Genomic DNA, 15,528 nt, shown 5'->3' on the forward strand with positions numbered 1-15,528 from the left:
TGGCTGCTTTTATTGTCTTAATTCTCTGGAAGAAGGGGAAGTTTGGGCAGTTCTTGGACTTGGGGATGAGGGATCTCTTGGATCACCCAGAAAATTCAGATTTGCTTCAGGTAGTTGGGAATAAAGGGCAGACTTGAAAGGACTTCAAGAGATGTTGTGGGGGGGGGAATTGGGATGAATTTGGCATTTTTTCTCAAAATAAATTGTTGGCAGAGATCAGAAGCACAAGTCAAGAATTGCTCAGGTAACAGCAGAATTTGGCTGGTTTGTCCTCTGGAGTTGTGTGATGTTCTAAACCTTGACAAGGAAAAGTTTCTTGCTTTAGAGTTTGAAATTTAAAAGCATTTTTTTTTCTTGTGGCAGGCAGAAAAAATAAATCATTGTTTTTCATTGGTGGAGAAGTTATAAAAATATCCACAGAGCTTTGGATAATCTAAAGATGTAATTTTGAGGCGTTTCCACCTTCAGCTGACCCTGTACATGTCAAATATCCCAAATCAGCCCTTCTGAGCAGGTTCCTGTTGTTGTTGCTGTTTGGACACATGTTTTAGAAATGAGTTTTGGAGACTGCCAAAAAGCCTCCTCTTTTCTCCTCCTTTTCCAGAGAGAAGGGGATTTCCAGAGCAGATCATGAGAGAAACATCCCTTCCCTGACAGGCATCTCTGCTTTTATTTCACTGCAGCTTGGTTGCTTTGATACTTGTTCCAAAACACCTGTGGTGGAATAAATGCAACTATTTTAGTGGGACATTGGACACTGGCCAGCTTTGGGAAACAGGCACAGGGAAATGTGTTCTTCCCAAATCAGTCTGATAACATCCAGGGTTTTACATTGATTTTTAAATAATATTAATGAAAAGTGTTTTAAATCCACATTTGTGTGACAGGCTGGGCTTTGTGAAGCCGTGAAATTCAGTTGTGCTGTTCTGATTTCAATAATAGTGCCATGTAAAAAATAAAATCTGTGTTTCCACACTACCAGTTCCTTCCACTTGCTGAGGAGACTGGATGATCTGGAGCTGATGAATCAGGTTAGTTAGTTAAATATTTAATTAAAGAGTGTTGGTTTGCAGAAGCAGGGAATTTAGATAAATGGGGAAAGAAAAAAAAATAATAAAAAAGTGTAGTTTCTGCTGTTGCTTGTGGTAGAGAATTCCCAGATCTTTGTGCCTCGGGTAGGTCATGACTGAAGGAGCTGTGGGGACATTCTGACTTTCAGAAAGCATTTATGATAGCACACAGCTTGAACTTTGCTGAGAAATGTTGGTTTGAGGGATGTAGATGGATTTCAGAGCTATGAGAAGTCACTTGGTTATATCCCAGAATGGTTTGGGTTGGAAAGGACCTTAAATCTCAACTTGTTCCACCTCCTGCCATGGGCAGGGACACCTCTCACTATCCCAGGCTGCTCCAAACCCTGTCCAGCACAGCCTGGAATAATCTCTCATCAATAATTGAAGATGCAGTGTACTCTGGGTGGGTTTTGAATCTCAGGCTCTGTTGCATTCAGATTTTCAGCTCATCCTCTTCTATAAATCCACAGCTTCCTCCCTCTCAGGAGCTGTTCCTCACCTCTGTTCTTGCTGTGCTACAGAACCTGTTGAATGACAGACTTCCTTTGGTTCCTCATGGCTTTTCAGAGTGGCTTTTATCATTCTTGAAGCAAATGGGGAAGAATTCAAGGTCTGGTCGAGTTTAATCAGTAAAATTGTACCAGGGTGACCCTGGAAGCTCGAGGATTCGAGCTGTAATCACTTAGATATGAAAAATAAGATGGGTGAAGATGTATCAGAAGTTCAAACAAAAATGAGTGGGTTTAGAGGGTTGGCTAAATCCATGGGGTGTTGTTTCCTTAATTCTGAAATCCATTTTCAACAGGCAGCTGACCTGTTGTAAAGGAAATTTTAATGGAAAATATGGGTTTGTTACCCAGGTAGATCCCTGGCACAGAGCAATTCCATTAAAACTCAATGTCCAGAAGAACAAACAGCTCTTTAAGGGGGATTAAACAGAGGAAGTCACAGCTGTTAATGGGGGAAATGAAACCTGTCTGGCTCGTGTCAAGGTTTTTTATCAGGGTACTCAAATGAATAGTGTCACCAGGAGGAAATGGGGATGGAGGCGTGTCTGGAATTCACTCTGGGGTGTTTTCTCAGCCCTCACAAACCTTCAGAGAGAGCTACTCCACTCTTCTTGCAGATCATGGAATCCAAGTATGGACTGAGTGGGAAGGGACATTAAAGCTCATCCAGTGCTGCTGCCACAGCAGGGACACCTTCCACCATCCCAGGCTGCTCCAAGCCCTGTCCAGCCTGGCCTTGGGCACTTCCAGGGATCCAGGGGCAGCCACAGCTTCTCTGGCTGGTTCCCTCCCAGGGAACAATTCCCAATATCCCATCTAAACCTCCCTTTCAATCTGAAGCCAACCCCCCTTTCTGTACCAGAACAAGTCCTCGTCCCACGTCCCTCTCTGAGACCTCACACGTGTTTATCCCATGTGGGCACAAACAGCCCTTGGCAATGATGTTCATGATATTCTATTTATTTTTTTCATGATTTAGGGATCTGGGGGTGTTTATCCTGGAGAAAAGGAGACTCAGGGGTGAGCTGATCACTCTCCACAGCTCCCTGAAAGGTGGCTGTGGGCAGCTGGGCTCGGTCTCTTTCTCCAGGCAGCACTGACAGAACGAGAGGTCACAGCCTCAAGCTGTGCCAAGGGAAATACAGGTTGGACATTAGGAAAAAGGAAAGAATAATAAAGTACTGGAATGTTCTGCCTGGGGAGGTGGTGGAGTCACCATCCCTGGATGTGTTTAACAAAAGACTGGATGTGGCACTCGGTGCCAGGGTCTGGTTGAGGTGTTGGGGCTGGGTTGGACTCGATGACCTTGGAGGTCTCTCCCAACCCAGTGATTCTGTGACTGAAATTCTGCTGAATGTTCTTGTCCTGTTTGTGCAGCTGTTTCTGCCCCAGCTGAGACCAAGAGAGAACTCTTTTCCCTCTGCTCAGCAAAAGCATCATTTATCATAAACCAAGTTACATTTTTCTTTAATCAGAATCATCTCAAAATTCAGGCTGAGCATCCAAATTGGATTTTAAAGACAACTTCTGGCAGCAGTTGTGAAGCAAAGCTGTTCTGGGGTGTAAATGTGTGTGAGTGAGAGCTTTCCTGGGTGCTTAATCATCTTGTAAGTGATTGATTTGTGTTCCAGCTGAGGAAGATTTAAGGGCTGGATTCTGTTTCTGATGTGGAAAGAAATTGCCTTTCTAGGATTATAAATCTGTTGTGCAGGCACTTTGTATTTTTCAAGTGTGGATGTGCATCCTGTTAGGGCATAATCACACTGAAGATCTGTAAGTGGCACTGAATACAGCCAGTAGTTGTATAAATAAGGATATAAATATCCATCAGGAGATGAATGGGGCCTTTTGAGGAGAGCACACTTGAATAAAAACCTCAGTGCTTGCTCCTTCTGTTTTTCCTGTGGGGTCTTTTTCTTCCAGAGAGAAATGAAGAAAAAAACCCAAACAACAAAATATTTCTATGTGTTCAAATAACGTAAAAAATAATTCAAGGTCATTTACATGCAAGTAAAATATTTCAGATAGTTTTATTAATGATAAAAAACTGATTGTCACCCTTTAATCCAAATTTTCCTTTATGTATCAAGTCTTTATAGCCACTTTGCTGAGACTGTCACTGGCAGATTCAGCTTTTCACTGATGCTGGTTGGATTGTGCTGGGATCACGAGGTTTTGGGAGAATTTAGAGGTTGAACATCTCTATTGGCTTCTCCAGCATGTCCAAGGTGAGTCACAGAGAGGAATTCAGTTTGGAATTCCCTGGAAAACAGAACTCACCTCACCCAATAACAACGTGGCCATGAAAGCTTTATTTTTGGGCAAAGCCCTCAGTGCCACCGGTCACGTATTGGCAAAAAGGGAAATGATGTCTCTGATGATGGTGGGTGAGCTGGAGAGGCAGAAAAAGTGGGATGAGCTGAGTCACTCACTGGGCAAGGTCTGGGGAATGCTTGGGATGAGGGAATGAGATGGTTTTATCCGTGCTGACACATCTTCCTCAGCTGGAAGCAGGGAAGAGATGGATGTGTGTGACCACGGAGCGTCTCGGTGACACCGGTGGTGCTGCTCAAACACCTCAAAATGGACATTACAGGCAGGTGATTTCCAAAAGGGAACAAGTTTCTACAGTAAAAGACATTTCAAGAGGCAAATCATCAGACTCCTGGTGTCCTGCTGTTGGATGAGTGAGTTTTTTTACACAGGGCAGGTTGGATGGGGCTTGGAGTAACCCTGGGGTAGTGGAAGGTGGAAAGAGGAGGAGGAAAAAGATGTTTTTAGGGTCCTTTCCAACCCAAACCACTCTGGGATTCTATGTTTGGATTTTTTGTTTGGTTTTTTGGGGTTGGTTCGTTGTTTGTGGGGGATTTTGGTTTTTGGGTGGGTTTTTTGGGTATTTTTTTTTGTTGTTGTTTTTTTCCTTTTGGAAAAAGTAAAAACTTTTTACCTTTTTGGGGGAAAAAACTTTTTTGTTTTTTCCCTGTTTTGGTTTTTTTTTTGTTTCTTTTTTTATCTTTTTTTTTTTGGTAGGTTTTTGTTTGCTTTGTGCTGTGGTTGTTTATTTGTTTGGGGTTTTTTATTTTTTATTTTTTTTTTTGGGTTGCTCAGAGCCCAATCCAACCTGGCCTTGAACCCTTCCAGGGATGGTGGAGTCCACATCTTCAGTGGGCAAAAAGACTTTTTTTATACCAAGTGTTGTGCTTTTCTGTGGCAATTGCATTGCCCTCAGTGCAAAATAAGTTGTAAAATGTTTATTTCTACCAGTGGGGATTTTTTTTTGGGTACTGACTTCTTTGAGACATCTGTAGACACTTTTGAATTGTGATATAAAGCAGGTGCAGAACTTTATTCACTGTGCAGTTATTGAAGGTTTAATGTCAAAATGGAAGGATTGGCCCAAAAGAACCACAGAGATTTTGCCATCACAGCCATTTTTTTACTGAAAAATCTGATTTTCAGAAAACCCTTGAGGCTTCAGTAAGGCTCAGAGCTCCATCATCCCAAAATTTAGGAAAAGTCTTTTTAACCTTTCATTTGATGGGGTTTTATTTTCAGTCTAGTTCTTAATGCCAGGGGCTCAGGTGAGGATTTGGGGATTACTGGGAAGCACAGCTGGATTTGGGATCAGCAGCTCCTCCAGCAAAAATCCACAATGGAATACACGAATGTGTCCACTCTTCAAACATCTCCAGGAATCCTGACAAAATGTTTGGGATATACAGGGTTTAACCACAGCAGGAATTTTAAAATTTAGGTATTTTGTTAGCAATATAGAAAAAGGTTTAATGTTAAGAGTGGAGAAGCTCAGAGAAGCATAAAATAAAAAGGAGCATTTATAAGTTTTTTTTTTAAGAAGACTTGTCAATTCAGCCTTGTTCTTTGTTCAAAAATTTTTTGTCCTGAAATACTAAAAAAAAATGCATTTTAAGAAAAATTAATCCAGTTAGGAATTGAAGAAAAAATAACCTAAGGCCTCTGTTCTTTTTTTTAAATCAATGTGATACTTAATTTGCCTCTATATATTAATTTTCTGTGTCCTCCATGACTTTCTCAATTAACATTGCCAGATATAAGTTAACATTTTAGGGGAATTTGTTCCCTCATAATAAAAGTGCCTTAGGGAATTGCTTGTGAAGTTGAACTCAGAATTAGGTGCTCTTCCCCATCAGAATTAGATGGGGTGGGAAAAAAAATAATCTCATTTTCTGTAACTTAATTTCTGTGTGAAGTTTTTATTAGCATTGATTTTTATTGAATTTTATTTTTCTGACAATGTTATATTGGGAGACAAAGCATCAGGGTTTTTTAGTTGTAAAAACTGAGTAAACATACAGAGGAGAAATAAATGATGTCAGCTTTGAAATTCTTGTGCAGTATCACATGGGGAAAAAAATCAAATTAAATTCTCCCACAGAGAGAAGCCAAAATAATTTTTTCTTTTATAAAAACCTGCCTTTTTATGCAAAAAAATCTCATACTTCAGAGGAACATTGAAATAACGCCTCAGGCCTTGCTACTTATTACAATTCAAATAATTTAAATTGATTTCTTGGAGAAAACCCAAACACAGCTTGTTTCAGTGCCTGTAAATTCTGGTTAATTCTCTTTGGCATCCCTTTGTTTCCAAGTGAAGTGTTTGGATGAGAGAGTTTGGAGCTTCCAAATTCAAGGAAAGATATATTTTTTTTTTCTATATTTTAAAATTGTACAAGTTTCTGTTTCAAGCACATCTTCCTGATGTTTATTGTGGGGAGAAAACCCACTTAAGGAAAAGCTCTCAGTTTTTATTTCAAAGAGGAAAGGACCAGTGTTGTGCCCAATGACATTTGATTTGTTTTCATCCAAATTCATTTTTTTTTCCCAAGCCTTTCACCATTCTCTCTATAAATTGGAACTTTTATTAGCTCATCATTTTAAGATGCTCCTTTATTTTAAATCCATGACAAGCTGGAGTTCCTGAACAGGTTAACAACTCATTGGTACTGGAGATATTTCTCTCATTTTAATGTTTAGTGACTTTTAGGTTAACTCAGACAATCCATCTCAAGTCAGGAGAGTTAGGGTGAGCAGAGGAGGAGAAAAGGAGGTTCAGGGGGAATTTCTGGCTCTACACAACTCCCTGACAGGAGGGGGAAGCTGGGGGGATCTGGATCTGCTCCCAGGGAATGGGGACAGGAGGAGAGGGAATTACAGGTTGTGCCAGAGGGGTTTCGTTTGAATACTGGGGAAATTTCTTCCCTGGAAGTGTTGCTAAGCCCAGGCCATTGGTGGAGTCACTTTGCAATTCTGCTACATACAGGTGGTCCCTTACAAAAATCAAACCCTGAGGTGGAGACCATGAAGTCTCTGAGATCTTCCTCAAAGCCACCAAGATGTTACAGGAGAGGCACTGCTCGTTTAACCCCATAAAAATCTACCTCGTGCCTCTGGCAATTGCACAGTGCAGGGAAATGCAGTCCAGCTGCTGTGGTGGAGGGCTGGGAACACTGAATTTATTTTGGTTTGCTCCAAATGGACACTGGTTTATTCCAAATTACGGGCTGGGGATAAACCTTGCAGTGTGTTGATGTCCAGTTTGTGGAGCAGTGCAAGTGATCCTGCTCAGAAATCAAATCCTGCTGACTCAAAGGTGTGCTGAGAGCTGCTGCTGACACACCCTGGGCACATTCCTGTGTCTCTGGAAGTCTGTGTACAGCTAAAACTTCAAACCACCTTCAGAAGAGAGGGAAGAACGAGCACAATGGGCACGGTCTTTAAGAGGGGATGAGTTTTTCAGAGTTTAACATTGGATAAAGTCCCCCAGCCAATGCACAGGGACTTCAGGTAGCACCTTAAATCTTTTTTCTCCTAAATCCTGTAATTTTATTAACTTTAATAGAATCATAGAATAGTTTGGGCTGTGAGGGACCTTAAACTTCATCTCATTCCATCCCCTGCCATGGGCAAGGATGTCTCTAACTATCCCAGGTTGCTCTGTCCAACCTGGCCTTGGACAATTCCTGGGGGATGACACAAAATGATCTCTAAGGTCCCTTCCAACCCAAACCATTCTGCAATTCTGTGACTCTCTTCAAGCCCTGCTTTCAAATCCCAGCTAAAACTCCATTTTGCTGCCTTGGAGGTGGTTTTGTGCCCTGAAAAGTGATTTAACACAACCTATCACCGTGTCTTCAGAGCCTTGGACTATGCAGCACCTTATCTGCTTTGTTTACTGCCAAAAATAAGCGTATCTTGCAGTTCACTCCTGATATTTGAAGTGTTTGTGGGGGAGCCTGCTGGGCTCTGCTGCAGCTCTTCTACCATTAGCTGAAATCAGTTTAAAATTTAAAATACTGTGATTCACCAATAAGAATTGGCAAGTGGACTCAGTTCTCAGGAAATTGCTTTTAAAAACCAGAAGATTTTACTTGTAAGTGTAGAAATTATGATCCTGAGCCTCTGAGACGTGATGGATTGGCAGCTCAGGTGATTCCTGCACACAGTGTGTATTCATGAGGTGAAAACGTGGGGAAATATATAACCAATGTGAAGGGTGAAAGGTGAAGGGGCACACGTAGGATTGTTAACTTGCTGTTGGTTTTCCATTGTAACAGCTCCTGCCTGGGAGGTTATAAATAAACCTACTATTGATCTGATGCCTTTGGGAAGGAATTCCTGGCCAGTGTGGCACGCTGATAAGTCAGCCTCCCATTCCTGAATCCCCATGTCCCATTTAGCACTTGGCTGTGGGATGGACCCTTGAGGAACGGTTCTGACCCACCTTGTCCCCGCAGCCTGTCCCCCACACCCACTCCTGGTGGGGTTTTTTGCCCCCTCCTGTTGCTGGGCTGTCCCAGCGAGTCCCTAAAACGCTGCCCTTTCGCCTCTGTCCTGCAGGAAATTTAATCTCCCCGGTAAATGACACCCAGAGCTATTTTGGAGCTGGGCTGCGGAGGGAAAGCGAAGCACGTCAGCGATTTGACTGGAGGAGGACAACCCAGAGGAGGGTCGGAGGGGGGTGGCACAGCCTAACCCTGGGCAGCAGAGCCAGTGCTGGGGGACTTGGGGGGACCTCCTGCTGCACGTCCCTGCCATCGCTGGGGTTTCTGTTTTATTTTCCTGGAGGGGAAAGGGGGGGGGAACCCAAGCCAACATGGTCTCCCCATGTCCTCTCTTCCCCTCTTCCCTCTTCCCCCTCCTTTCATCTCAGTAGGAATCGGCTCTTTCTTCCTCTGCCCAGAGCTTTGTCCTCCTCAGACTCAGACAAGACTCCAGGTAAGACCAAAACCTTCAGCTAAGCAGAGGTGGATTTGGAGATGCCGATGTCCAGCAGGAAGTGGAGAAGGTTGTTGGTAGCTGAGGGAGGGGTGAGGTTGTTTTTGTGCTGTGCTGGAGGATGTTTTGCTTTATGGAACGTATTTGGGGATGGAGCTGAAGGTGCAGGTAGCAAATCCATCCTTCCTTTGCTCTGAGCCAAGCTTGGATTGTTCTGCTTAATTACTTGTGAGCAAAATCAGTCTCCAGAGGAGACTCTAGAGGAGAAAAGTGAAAAAAAAAGTCCAGGTTTAGAGCTGTAGACTCAGCCTGATCCACTTTGTCCCCAAATCTGAGACAGCACTGGGCATGGAGAGCCTGGAAAACATTTGGAGAGGTGGCAGAAAAGAATGTTTTGAAAAGTTTTATTTCCAGGGCATATCTCAGTGCAGCTTTTTTCTTCAGCCAGGACTTTTTTCCCCTCTGAGCTCCTCTCTGGTGTCAAAGCAGATTCACTCTGCAACCCCCCACCCTCCTCCCATTTCTCCAAATGGCTCTGAGAGGAGAGGGGGAGAGATGGAGCTCGACAGCTGAGGTTATTTTGGGCCCTACAGCTCAATGGGGTGGAGTGACTGTAATGACAATGACGTACACTTGTTAAAATACAAGGGCTTAGGTCGGAGCCACGGCTGATTGTCACCAGGGGAATTATTTGTCCATATGGGAGCTGTGATCCTGCAGCTCCCTCCTGTAGGAAATCACGTGGGTTAAAACAGGAGCATTTCTAGCTTTGCAAGTTTATTTTTTTTTCTGGAATTCTGCCACAGCTGCTTTTCTCCTGGGCTGTGTGTAAAGCAAAATGCAGTTGGGTGAAATTTGTGATGAGGTTTCTAGATTTACATCGCTTCTTTTCCGTCTCCTGGGTGGAAACCCTGGAATTTGTGGCTTTTCTCTCCATTTGTCTCCTTTATTCTCAGCCCCACAGAACAGGAGTGTCACAGTGTGCCCAGACCTCCCTGGTGCTTTGGCCTTTTGCTGTTGTCAGAACAGCCTCGGGAGGCTCAGAAAGATAAAAAGTGGCTGCTGTGGAGTCTTGAGGGGTTGCTCTGTGCAGTTTTAGGCCTCTGGAAGTTTCAGGGGTGGTTTTGTAGCTCCATCAAGGTGGAATGTGAAGCCCCCATGCTGCAGTAAAACCCAAGGAGGATGGAATCCCTTCCCTGCATGGAATTTCTTGGAGCTGTTAGGGTGCTGATGGAAAATGGTTTGCGGCCAGGTAGATGAAAGTGGGATGGGTTCTATAATTCATATAGGTCTGTCTCTGTAGAGAGGAAAGACAACAAATGTTTTAACAATATAAATCATCTAAATGGCTTGAATCTCTCATGGTTTTTATGAAGTGTGTGCTGCTAACGTGGCTGGAGGGCATCTGACCCCCTTGCCCAGTGACTTGCACAAACCAAGTGATTTGTTCTTGCTCCTTGTTGGAATTTTCTAAATGGCTGAACTCTTGTTTGCTACCAATCATTGGGAACATCCAGGTTATTGATGAGGGATCAATAGGGGGAGTATGAGGGGATGCAGGTCCCTGTGAGGCACTTGGTGCTTATTTGGCCCTACCCTGAAGGTCAGAATTGTCTCGAGCTTCTCCTTTTCCCTGAGGGCTGCTCACCGTGTTTAACACCATGTCAGCCCCTGACCTTCTGTGAACTTTCCCTCAACATCTCCCGTGGATTTTGGCTTAGGGTGGAGGCTGTGGGTGGGAGGGAATGCAGACAAGCCTTACTCTGAGTTGAGTTAGAAGCTCCTTGCCAAAGGCTTCATGTGCTGCAGGTTCTCCGTGTCCGACATCTCCAGTGACTGATCCACCACAGAAACCTCTCCCATCTGCTCCTCCAGTGACCTTTGGACATGCCAAAATCAGTTCTCCCTCACTGAAGTGGAATTCAGAGTAGCCCAAGCTAAGCCCTGAGCCCAGCTCCTCAGCCACAGATACCGTTCCTGCTCCGGTGGAACGGGATAAATCCTCCCGCCCTGGATTAGAGCGCTGGCGCAAATCCGCGCCGAGCCCCGATTTAGGGATGTCACGGGCAGGGAGCACTGGCTGTGCTGGTGTGCATTTCACCCCCAGAGCTCCCTGTCTGGTGTGACGACTCCCAGGCACCCACCAGAGCCCGGCTGATGTCACCCAGCCTGCAGCTGACACCGAACACTTGTGCCATTCCAAAGTCATCCGTTCCCTGGGAGGCTGCTGGAAGCGAGAGGGCAGCCAGGTTACTGCTGTTTCCCCTCAGCAGAATTTTAAACATCAAAAGAAAGCCAAACTTCCCATTTGACAACTCATGGGCTTCCCTTCCCACCCACAGATTCCATTTCCTGGTGTTTTTAGATGGAACAATACAAGCAGATAAGTCATGTAAACTACAGTAATACCGGTGCTGCTTTGATTTTTATCTGGAGCTTCTGTTTCAGTGATGTTCTTTGAAAACTCAGAATTCAGAGACAGGAGGTTCCCTGCAAATCCTACATTTCCTGTCAGGAAAAGGAGTGAGAGGATTAGAATTTAGCATTGGGGAGGAAGTTCAGGAAACATAAACTCTAAAGGCAAGAAAATTACCTCAAATCAGCTTATTTTTGACTTGGGCGAAGAAAGGGTAAAAGAGGATTGAGGAAATGAGCAAACAGGGACATGATGGGCCTTAATGTGGTGTTGAGAGAAATTCTGTGCTTCTGATCTGTTTGGACCTTGGTGATCCCTTAGGTTTAATCATGTCCCCAAAATCTCCAATTTTGCTACCCAAATCCACCTTTGTCTCAGGAATATTTTCTGAGATGGATTTCATGGTGCTTTTTGCTCTTTGCCCTGAGTCCTGGTGGACAGGATTATCTTTCTAATCCTTGAATGGAAAGGCTTGGACAGAGAATAACCTGTCACCCCCATCCTCTCTCACACAAAGAGCTTCATCACAGGCTGCTGACATCTTGGGGACAATTTACCATGGGGGAACCTCTGCTTTCTCAGAAGTTGTGGAAGGTTTTCCAGGTGCAGATCACCATTGATGAATAAATGTGAAACCAACCCATCAGCCAGCACTGCACAGTGAATCCCAGGAGGTTGGGATGGAGCCAGGCTGGGAGAGATGGGGGTGTCCAGCCTGGAGGAGAGGAAACCTCCAGGGAGAGCTCAGAGCCCCTTCCAGGGCCTAAAGGAGCTCCAGGAGAGCTGGAGAGGGACTGGGGACAAGGGATGGCGGGACAGGATAAGGAGGAGTGGCTTCACACTGCCAGAGGGCAGGGTTAGGTTGAATGTTAGGAAGAAATTCTTCCCCGTGAGGGTGGTCAGACCCTGGCACAGGGTGCCCAGAGAAGCTATGGCTGCTCCTGCATCCATGGAAGTGTCCCAGGCCAGGATGGACAGGACTTGGATCACCCTGGGATAGTGGAAGGTGTCCCTGCCCCTGGCAGGGGGTGGCACAAGATGATCTTTTAGGTCCCTTCCCACCCAACCCATTCTGGGATTCAGTGGCACCACCACTGGGGCTCTCCACCTGCTGATGAGTTCCACTTCCGAGTACTCCAGCAGGAACTGGACAGCTCTGTGGCTGTTCCCACTGCGAGGCATTTGTTCCCTTGTCCGTGGGACGCAGGTGCTGGGCAGATGCTGGCAGTGCTGGGACAGGAGTGGGCAGGAGGCCTGGACCAGCTGCATGCTGGCTCCAGGGCAGTGGTTTATTTGCATTATATGACAGCTCTGTGCAGTTCTGCCTCTTTCCCCAAACACAAACCAGGGAAAATCCAAATGAATAAAGACATAAACAAAATTATAAGTGCCGCCAGTTTGCCTTTGGCGTGCTCAGAAATACCCCAGATGGGAATGTGATCTCTTCTGCAAATGATTAATCACAGAGGAATTACATGGGGAAATATGACACTGGCAAATGTCTGAGATTTATTGGAAAGGGCATTTGCATTGACTAGGTTTATTCATGCTTTGTTGCTGGTCCTGTCATTTCCAAGGGAGCTGTTTTGGAATTTGCAGAGAGTTACTATTTTTTTTTTTTAAGTTTCAGAGTTACTCAGATTTTTTTAAGTTTAAATGAACATGTAAACAATTGAAATCAGAGTAATTATTGAATAAGTTGACTGACAAGTTACACAGTAGAAATATTAAATCTTGTTCTTTCAGTACATTCACAAGTCTGTCCTCTTCTGGCTCCTAAATCTATTTGTCATCATAATCCAGTGTGATGAGTTTTATCCCATTTGAAATTATAAAATATAATTTATCTCGTGCAGCCTGACTAACCTGTTAGATGTGTTAGATACTTACACAGCCTCATCCTTGCTGCAGGTTAGGATTTCATGCCTCTTACTGGATTTCATGCTCTCAACACCCATAAAACAAGTTTTTTCCCCCCTTTTTCAGATGGGGATTAAGCATACAAGAACTGGAGCATCTTTCTCATCACTATAAAAGCAACTCAGCAGCAGAGCAAGGAAAAAACCCTGTTTTTCTTTCCATTTTAGAAAAATATCTAAAATAATGATGAGTACACACTGTTTTCACTGATCCCTGGGTTTTCTTCTGGCATCCTGGCCATTCATAAGGGTGTAAAAACTTCAGAGTGTGAGGGCATGTGGTGAAAGCTGCTGGAGGTGTTGGTAAGAGCAGGGGATGTGGGTTTCACCCCACACTAGGAAGTCTGTGGACACAGGATCTTGTATTGGATGGAAGTGAGCAAAACCACCAGGTGTGTTTTTGGGAGCTGTGGGAGAGGGAGACTGGACCTTGAAGCCACTGGGAAGAAGCATCTTGGATGGATTTGCTGCACCAGTTTGGTTCAATAGCAAAACCAACAGGCATCTGGTGCAGGAGCTTCCCTGTTTTTCAACTTTTCCCAACTATCAGGGGTACCAGGGAGCAGCCTGGCCACGTTTGGGCACAGCTTGGCACAGAAGAGCAGGGAGAGAAGGATGCACTTCAGGAAGTGAGCAGCATTCCTGGTCCTGTAAGAGCCAGGCTTGGAGAGCCCTCACCGTGCTCCAACAGAGCAGAGCTCTCCTCCAGGCACAGAAAGGGGTCCTGGGGCCCAGGTGATGGAAACAGCACACAGGAGGGTTGAGGGAAGCTGGGGGTTGCTGAGAGGTCCCTGGCTGGTTCCCAAGCAGCTCCTCTCGTGTCTCTGTAACCACCTCAGTGCTCCAGGCACTTGTGCATGTTATGCAGAGCCCAGTGTGATGGAGAAGTGAAGCATCTCTGTTTTTCTGCTCTTTTTGACACTGAGAGGCTGGAAATAAATCAGAGTGATGCATCTGTTAGACACAATAGGAGCCCAGGAAGGGTGAGACACGGCAGTGCTTTCTGAAGAAGAATCCAAGTGCTTTGACAGCACAGTGCAGGCTGAAATTCAAACTAATGGCTGGGAAATTCCGGGACATGTGCTCTGAGTCTGTGTTTTGATTGTTACCTCTCAGTTGATGCAGAATGGTTCTGCTGAGCTTTCCAGAGCTGAGCTGAACCTCAGCATCCCCTTCTGAACATTGAAGTGGTCCTCCCCCAAATGAGCAGAAGACTCTGATTGTCAATCAATGGACTTCAGTGGAAATTTCCACTGACTTCAGTGTACTTTGGCTCAAGCCCCAGGCTCCTGTCTGCCCCTCCTAACCATCCATGCAGTTTCTCTGCTTGCAGCTGCACAAGTGTTCATGGAAATCACCTTTTAAAGCTCAGCTGAGGGCACAGGTTGGAGGTAGTAAGAAGGTCCAGAGAAGTTCAAACTAATTCACAGATTTCTAGACCAGTCTGAGACCAAGAGAAAAAGAGATCTGTGTATTGAAGGTGGCCACTTAACCGAAGGTCAGCTGGTCATAGCACTGATGACTTCAAGTCATTCTTTATCCTCTTAGCATTTACTAAAAGTAAATTCTCCCCATTTCTTATTCCCTTCCCAGATTTAATGCTTGAAACCTGTTTCTTTATTTTCTAAAGATTTGCGGCTGGATAATGAAATTTGCTCAATCCCAGGAAACAAAAACAACCAAAATTGAATTAGTTTAGAAAGGATTGTTCTTGTCTAAAACAAAAAGTCTTTGACTGCTTCTTGTAAGTTTCTGTGTTTGTTGGAGTGGGAGACACAGGATAGGACAGGACATGGTGTATATTTTCTGTTAAATGTAGAAAAATTACATTTGGCTTTGCCTCAGATCTGTGACCCAGATGAAGTTGGAAGTTTGGTTCAGTGATACCATCTTGATTGTTAATAATGGTCACAAAATCATAGAATATCCTGAGCTGGAAGGGACCCACAAAGACCATGTAGACCAACTCCTGGCCTTGACCAGGACAACCCCAAGAATCCCACCCTGTGTCTGAGACAGTTTTCCAAAAGTTTTTTGAGCTCTCCTAACAAATTACATATTTTTGTATAGCCATTTTGTATTTTTGTGCCACCCCTTTTACAGTATATGGATTTAATGGTAACTTGTATTTTTTGATCCTCAGCAGCATAAATGGAATGAAATTTGTAATCTCATATTAATTTTAGTGTCCAATTTGTTATTTATCTCATCAAGTATATTGTCATATATACACTGCACATAATTATTTGTGCATATTATAATAATAATTATAATTATCCCTGTCCTGACATGAAGAAGTGGGAGGAGAGACAAGAAATTGGGAAAATAAATGATTTTTTTTCCAAGGTCATGCAGCA

This window comes from Parus major, chromosome 2 (assembly GCF_001522545.3).
Source record: "Parus major isolate Abel chromosome 2, Parus_major1.1, whole genome shotgun sequence".
NCBI classification, from domain to species: domain Eukaryota; kingdom Metazoa; phylum Chordata; class Aves; order Passeriformes; family Paridae; genus Parus; species Parus major.